This window comes from Triticum aestivum, chromosome 6B (genome assembly GCF_018294505.1).
Source record: "Triticum aestivum cultivar Chinese Spring chromosome 6B, IWGSC CS RefSeq v2.1, whole genome shotgun sequence".
Classification (NCBI taxonomy): Eukaryota; Viridiplantae; Streptophyta; class Magnoliopsida; order Poales; family Poaceae; genus Triticum; species Triticum aestivum.
In genome coordinates this window covers 556,958,332-556,966,916 of record NC_057810.1, presented here as the reverse complement: position 1 = coordinate 556,966,916, position 8,585 = coordinate 556,958,332, and positions in this window count along the sequence as shown.

Below are 8,585 nucleotides of genomic sequence, written 5' to 3'. Positions count from 1 at the left end.
TGGGCTTCACCCGGTGGCCGTCCCAATTAACTAGAATGCAACGTTTTTTCCACTGGAGTAGCTTCCCTTTAGGACAGTCGTCCCACTTAGCGGTAAAACATGGAACTGCAACATAATCCAATGACCAGAAATGATCCTGGCATGAGATCGGACAACCAAAATCGCTAATAGCGTGAGAGGGCTGGGATTAGGCTCGGATATACTGTTCTAAATTGAGATTATTGAATCTTCAGCTTAAGTTAAAACAAGACTAAACCAGAAATGTTCTGGAACATTTTTGTCTGCAAAACTAAGCAATAGAATCTACTACACATGATGTAGAAGCTTCAGTTAAGACTGTAACAAAATGCAAAGGTCAGGAAAGATTATCGAATCTACTGAATATTTCATCTTAGCTGAAGACGAAACCTTGCACTACAAGGAAGCGGTGATGGTGCCCAGCTAAGATAGGTATTACTCAAACCATCTAAAATCCAAACTGATGTCCATATGCAAGGAACAAGTTTTGAACTTGGAGAAACCTTCAGAAAGTAAAGTTTTACAAAAGAGTTTTGTAGGATTGGAAGAGTTGATCTTGTCAAATCTTCTTATTAGGAGCAATACTAAAAGATATAAAGGGATTACAATGGTGAGTGTTGTATATTGATATATGACAGATGATTAACAAAACTAATTTTGAAAGAGATTTCAAACAGGATGTATATAAGATACAACCAAAAGGTTTTGTTGGGAATACCAGAATGATAATAAATATTTCAAAGCCATGTGTATGATTCGAAATAAAGTATCAAGTAGCTGGAAATTTGATGAAGTAATTGGAGAATTTGTAATTTATCAAAAGACTTGTGGATACAAGAAGTTTAGTGGGAGCCCTATGGCATTTATGATCTTACATATGTATGACATATCAGTTGATCAAAATAATATAAAGTATACTAGCACAAAGAACATGTTTCTAAACACTTAAAATTATTGGATGAAAATCTATAGATTGAAACATCTGATTATACTAAGACTTGTACTGTGACAAAAGTTTTAAAGAAGTTTAAAAGGAGAAAATGCTTTCTCGAAATGTCACATAGCATAACATTGTGTAGAAATCAATAGTTTATGAGCATATATGGATGAATAAGATTAATCATGTGTGTTCAAATGTACAAAGCTATATGTTTAGTATAGAGTAATTTTTAGTAGTAAGTACCATAGTGATCTCTAAAAGATTCACTGGGGTAATTGCTTAAAGTTTTAAGTACCTCAGTTGGACGAAAGCTTTTGCTTCTTGTTTTTAGAGGAGATGAAGAGATTGTTGCAAAGGTTACACAAAATGGTTGTTGCAAAAGTTACACAAGACAATTTCATGACTTCTAAACTATGGAGTTATAGTTTTGAAATAGTTTTAGAAATGATTATAAATTGTGTGGATCTATAAATGATATAGCTAGAGACATGAGAAGTTTTTTAATAGAATATAATCTGGATCAACAAAAGTTTATTAATGTAGTTCCAAATAATATTGACTATATAGAGATATAGCAATTGAACTATATGGAGATATAGTGTTACTAGAGAATAGACTGTATAGAGATATAGTATTACCATTAATGTAACAACTGAACTACAAAAAAACAGATATTACTGACACAAATAACATTGGGATTTGAAGATGTCAGATCTACTGACGAAGGCTCTACCACTAGCAAAGCATGAGCAGCACCTGATAAGCCATATATGTTGAGGTAACAAGCAACTAGATTATTGACTCTAGTGCAAGTGGGAGACTATTGGAAATATGTCCTAGAGGCAATAATATTTGTATTATTATATTTCCATATTCATAATTAAGAGTTTATATTCTATTCTATAACTCCTAGGATCTTGAAATATGCTATTCAGTGGAAAACTCATATGCACATGTGGAATGATAAGGTAAATAAAAGGTTCCTAGTCTCGCCTCTAAGACTAGATCAAGTGTTGTTTGTGATCACGTTTTCCGGATCTTAGGATATCGTTAAGTGTAACGATGATCCTAAAACAATATTGAGATTATGACGTTAGAAGAATGGTCATATTGAATCGACTCAAACTTGTTTGTTAGTTAATATCGTCTGCATTCAAGTGTAATAACACGGAGTGTTAACATGTGATATTGCTCCTTAGACCATGAGAGTATCGTGGTCACTTCTTACCGTATGATGGCCTTTGGGTTGCTCAAATGTCACATGTAACACGATGATCATAACAACACCTTACAAGTTCATCGAAAAGTTTGACAAGTGACCAGATAGCTCGAGAGTGGGATTTGCTTCTCCGACGATGGAGAGATATTCTCAAGGCCCTCTTAGTGTGACAACATCAATCATCGTCTGGCCAGACACACATGACTTTTTCACGGGGATGCCGAAACACAATAACGAGAAAGAAGAACAAATCTGGTAACGAGGATTTCAGTATAGTGAGCATAGTGATGAATCAGGAGGATACAGATGCATCCCGGGTTTTGTGAAGTACCGCGAAGAGAAGGGAACATCACATGATAACCAAAGGTTCACTCGAATATCATTTGTGTACTCACAGAGACCAATATGGACATCCCGTTGTCGGGCATTGAACAAACGGTTTTGTTCATGTCTGTGAGTTACCAGACCTATGGGGTCATAAGCTTAAGAAATCACGAATTGCCGAGTTTTAGTAGGATAGAAGTCATAAGTATATATTTGTGGAATTATTTCATGAATATTCAAAATAGTTCTGAGAGGACCCGGAAGCGTTTTTGAGTCACCAGAAGGGTTTCAGTGAATATCGGGTAATACCGTGTATTACTGATATATTATATATAGATGTAAAATGTTTCTCGAGATGTTTATATATACATATAATGGTCTAGAAGTATTTAGAATATTTATACTTAATTTAAATATCAACGGGCCTTAAAGGCCAAGGGGTGGATATATAAGTTTTGGAGCCTACTCTAGTTCTTCTAATTCTAGTTCTTGTTGGTCCTAGTCGACTAATTAGAGCTAGGTTAATCCTCTTATCTTCATAATTAGAAGCCTAGTATGGTTCGACTCTCCTCCCTTTAATTCTCTGGCGACGATTAGATCTGGATGGCGAAGTGTTGTTGGATCGTGAAAGTTGCATGCTTGTAACCAAGTAAAGAAGTCGTGTTTCGGTCTTTGGTTCGAGGGATCGTTCGTGGACGACAAGGGACTCCAAGTATGATCTACATCGACGTTCTTCTTCCGCTGCAACTCGCTAAGGGTAACGATCGTGATCCCAACCCTTTTATGCATCTTTATATTAATCTTGGGTGATCGTAGGTGTGATTTTGTTTTGTTTTCTACTATGTTTCCCAACAATAATTTAGTAACTTTTTCAGAATTGTTCATGTACATAAAACAAAGTTCATGCAGTGAGGTAAAGACATTCGCTCGACTTATAGAAAATGTGTTCTAAAAACTTATAGAAAATGTTTGTACCATTCAATAAAAAGATGTGACATTCCAAAAATGTTCACACATTTAAAAAATGTTTGGAAATTGAAAAATGTATTCCACATTCAAAAAAAATGTGTTAAATTTTTAAAAGTGCTCACACATTTCAAAACTACTATGTTTGTGACATTCAAAAATATATTTATATAATGTAAAATAGTCTTCACATAGTTAAAAAACATCTCAATGTATATTTGAAGAATCTTTAGCACTTATTTAGAAAATTTTCAAAACACGAATTTGAACAAATGTTAATCATTTATTGGAAAAAGTTAAACATATATAAAGAAAAAGAAAGATGAAAAATAAAAAACCAAAGAAAACCAGAGAAAAAAATGATGAAAACCCGATAAAAAAACCACAGAAAAACGCATGCCCTGCTACAGTCTTGGACTGGCCCAATAGCGTCATCCTGTGCGAACCCGCAAGGCGAGAAATAGTATTTGCATCTTCAGTCAGCCGGAAAATCCTATTCGACGCACTCTGCGTCAATTTGTCGGGGTGTCGCACATGCGGCGGAAGCGATCGACCGATATGGGCCGGCCCATTAGAAGCGTTCCACGGATCCCGGTTTTGGGGACCTGCTGGAAGGTTTCAGCCGGTTTTTCCAAGTTTTGGGAACCTTCTAGAAGGTTTCTGAACTGTTTTTTCGGTTTCTTTTTGTTTTACTTTATTTATTTTTCCTGTTTCTTCTTTCTTATCACTTCTTTTTCATGTTATTTTTTCTTTCTTTTTTCCTTTTCCTTTTTCTTACTTTTATTTTGTCAAGATTATTTTTTAAGAAATGTTCAGAATTTAACAAATTTTATATTTTTTTAATTTTTTCATATAAGGTTCCAGTTTTGAAATTTTGTTCAGAAATTCCGAAATAGTTTAGAATTTCAAGTGTTTGTTCGATTCTTTAATAAAAATATGTTCGAAATTTATAAAAAATAGAAATTACAATTCTAAATTTTTTCGCACTTTCAATTTTCTGTTCACAAATTTTGCAAATGTTTCAGAATTTCAGAAACTGTTTCCACATTCAAAATTTTGTTCAGAAATTTAAAAAACATCCATGTTTATAAAATTTGTTTACACACTCATAAAAAATTGGGATTTTCATCAAATGTTGCCGCATTCAAAATTTGTCCACAAATTTTAAAAATGTTCAGTTTAGAAAATTTGTTTTCAAATTCAGCAAGTGTTCGGGTAAGTTAGAGAAATGTTCACTTTTTCTTTTTTGTACAGAAATTCAAAGAATGTTCTGAAATTTTTTAAAATGTTTCAGCTTTCCAAATTTATTCACAAATTCAGGAAATTTTCATGTTTTCAAATTTTGTTTGAAAATTCAGAAAATGGTTCGGAATTTCAAAAATTGTTCCTATTTTGACAAAAAAAAAATCATAACTTCGAAAATGTTCTCGTGTTCAATTTTTTTGCCGTTTTTCAGAAATTGTTTGCATTTTTAAAAACCTTGTTCATAATTTCGGAAAATATTATCATTTGCAGTTTTTTCCCTTTAAAAAAATGTTCGTGTTTTCACAAAAAGTTCATGATTTCAAGAATTTGTCCACATTTTTAAAAATGTTCGTGTTTGAAAAATATTTACATTTTTCAAAAAGAAAGTTACATCTGAAATTTCAAAAAAGTTTAAATCTGTTGTGGCATATATACACCGGGCTTCTATTTTAGACACAAATTCCGAGGAATTACAGCGAGCATTCGAGTTCACCAGCATTGGTTCGATCACTCACTCGGGCTTGTATTTGGGAATTTTCGCCTAAGTTTTGCTGCGGTTGTTTGTTTCTTAAAGTGTTGTGCTGCAATTCTAGCAAAAGAGTTATTCCATCGAAGTCATGGGTACAAAACCCAGCATGACTGCTCGTCTTTTTTCGTGTTTTTTCACCTGGCGAATGCCAAATGGACCGGCCCAGGTCAGCCGCCCCCTGTGCAAAATGCCAGTTGTTTGACGCAAGGAGCGTCAAGCTCCCCACTTAGCCCACTTTCTTCTTTTCTAGTCTAGGTATAATGCGTCCTTGTCCGAAGAGCGGCGGGGTCGAGGATGAGCCCAACCCGATGTACCGTCTGCTGCGTGACCCTCAAAAAAATATATGCTACCCAATCCCTACTAGTAATCATGCACGTGCAACGCACATTTACTCATAGAAAGAAATTTTCCAATTCATCCTAATTAGGAGACAATTATTTCAATAAAATGATCAAGTGCAATAATGTAACTCCAATCTTAATTTGAGCTAAATATAGCTTTGCAGATATTGTTCTTTCCATATGAGCACCGTGTCTCCTGCCGAACATGCACACACAATGGACTTCTCAACCATACAGACAGACTTAACAAAAACACATTACATACAATAGTACCTTAGTCAATTTCGTCCCACAGATTGATAGTCAAGTAACACAAACACGGAAACTTGGTCATAGGCTCCGGATCCATATACAACAAAATGTGAAAGTAAGTTAGACATGAAATCTCAAAACTGTACCAAAATTAAGTGCATACACATGAAAAAGAAATGCTTTGCTCCAAACATGTGTGATTGAGTTACACGTTCAGAGTAGGTTACACATCCCAAGCAATAAAACTCCAGGTCCCTACTTGGTTCCAAGGAAACAAAACTGCATACTGTTCATACTATACTAACTAATATGAAATAACAACAGTGCCGGATTGTAGCACCATTATGCACATTATTATGGTTCAAGCATAATCTATAGTTCCATGTCATTTTTGCAAGGAATACAAACTATAAATCGGGAAGGAAAATAAAACAGTATTGTGTTTGTTGTGTAAAGAACAATTATTATGGACCAGATACATTTTACTGCTGACCTTGGCTCAAAAATTGGAAGAGAATAAACAAGAGTACAAAATGAAACATTGGGGGCTTAGCGACCTAAGTGTCATGTCATAACCTATGTAATGCTTTTGGAAGTATACCAGAGTGTTCCTTTTGTGAGAGCAGGGGAACTTGCAAAGAATGTTTTCATGTAAATGAACCTAATTGATCTTGTTCCTAATTATAAAATATTTTTGAACATTTTGCCCTTTTTTAACATGCTATATACTCAGTACCCAAACAAAATCATGTAGCAACCAAAAAGGTATAGGCAGAACACGTACTCTATTAGAAGTGAACTTTCGTTCGGACAAAATCTAGGTTGAGGCTTTGAGTGCATTTGCAAGAACACACACATATCCAGAATGTTTAGCTGATATATCATTTCAGAGAAAATCTGCACGAAAATCTGCACCACTGGGAAAATAGCAAGCTATCTGATGGATATAATTTTTGCTGAGCCAATTACCAGACAAAATCTGAGGTAAAAACTGAAATTGAGAAGGCTATAAGAAATCACTGTGCAGCTACATCTTCAACTATACACATAACATAGCAATATTGGGCACTACATGCAAAGATATGATAAGATGAACATGCTCCTCTGATCGTCTGAACTGACAAGCTGACATATAACAGTCATTTTTTCTTTGAGAAAATTTAATAGATGAACATCACTGCAAAAAGATTGGGAAATTTCTTTGCTTACCTCATGCCCGCAGAAATCGAAAATACAAGATGATTTATTATCAACAGAAGTTGCAGGTCTGGGAGCTACTTCAGATATGAATAATTTGGACAGGGTGGTCATTGTGCAAATAATCATATCCAAAATTATATATACGATTTATGTTGGAACACAGGTCGACAAAAAATTCTGAAAAAAAACAGTCAATAAAATAGGCATATGTCAAGGTTATTTGCATCAACATAACAAATGATATACCATCAAAAACATCATCTCAAATATCAAATATGTAAGCTTCACAAATTGCCTATGCAAGTATACACACCAATAAGTTTGTTCGCATGATCCAGCATCACGTCTTTGTACAATAATGCCATACAACGATGTCATTTAACCAAATACATTAATTTCGAGAGGGTTCTAAAATTCGGTATTTTTGCATTTGTTTTTGGCACAAATCTCTCTCTGACTGAATAAATCACGCAATGATCATGATCAAATAGGCGTTGCAAACTCACTCCAATAGCATTACCAAAATACCAAAAATATTCCTAGCAATCCTTGAAGATAGAGGGGGCATTTCATCAGGTCACAATCTAGTCGTTGGAATCAGTTCTTCAATAAGATAGTAGCGATAATTGTTGTAGATAACGTAGACATTTCTCCAAGGAATTTTCATGTATTTTGAAAATGAGGTGTCAAATGGAATAGTAAAAAACAGGGAAACCACACCTTGACGTTCCAGATCTAGGAAGCATTAGATGTAGTGGTTTGATTGCAAGTAGATAACCGTTGCAAAACAGTGTGAAATAAAAAACAGACAGAAAAATCTTATTATTTATGAACCGTGGTTCCACTTCCTTCCCTATAGTAGCAAGCATGATCAAGTACCTTTGACTGGAAAGAAAAGATGTCTTCAGTAAGTTTTGCTGTATTTTCAGTTTATTATTTGCAAATTACACGAAATCCGATAAACCATGCAAGAGACCATTACACAGTTGAAGCTTACCATCAGTAAATCTCGCATTCGATTTCTCACTATCAATTGCACAGGAGAGTATAATCCACAGAAATTTCGGAAGTGAAGGAAATCAGTGAGCGGAGATGGGGGTGGAGAGCAGAGTAGCAGACCGACAGTGGAAGAGGCCTTTGAGATTGGTGTGGCTCACACGGAGGAGCATATCTTCCTGAATGCAAAATTAATAAAAGCCTAGTCAACCCAATTCCACAATAAAAACCAATCTCCTTTTTTTCAGATGGTAGATGTCAATAGCATCTCATTCAACTTGACTGGAAATAGCACTTCTGAAGAATGTCAAACAATACGCATGCCTAGCACTACTTCTGAAGAATGTCAAACAATAGGCATGCCTGTAATTGACAGTTCCCATTTCAGATCCCAGTTCACCATATTCAGTGATAAGAACGTTTGACCTGGACGGATGCTCTAATAAAACCAAAGCCAGCTTCCAATTCCTTCACCAAAGGCATGCCACCTCCAAGATGTTAGCAGAGAAAAGTAACGGTGCGTACCTCCGGAACAATTAGATCAAAATATCACTG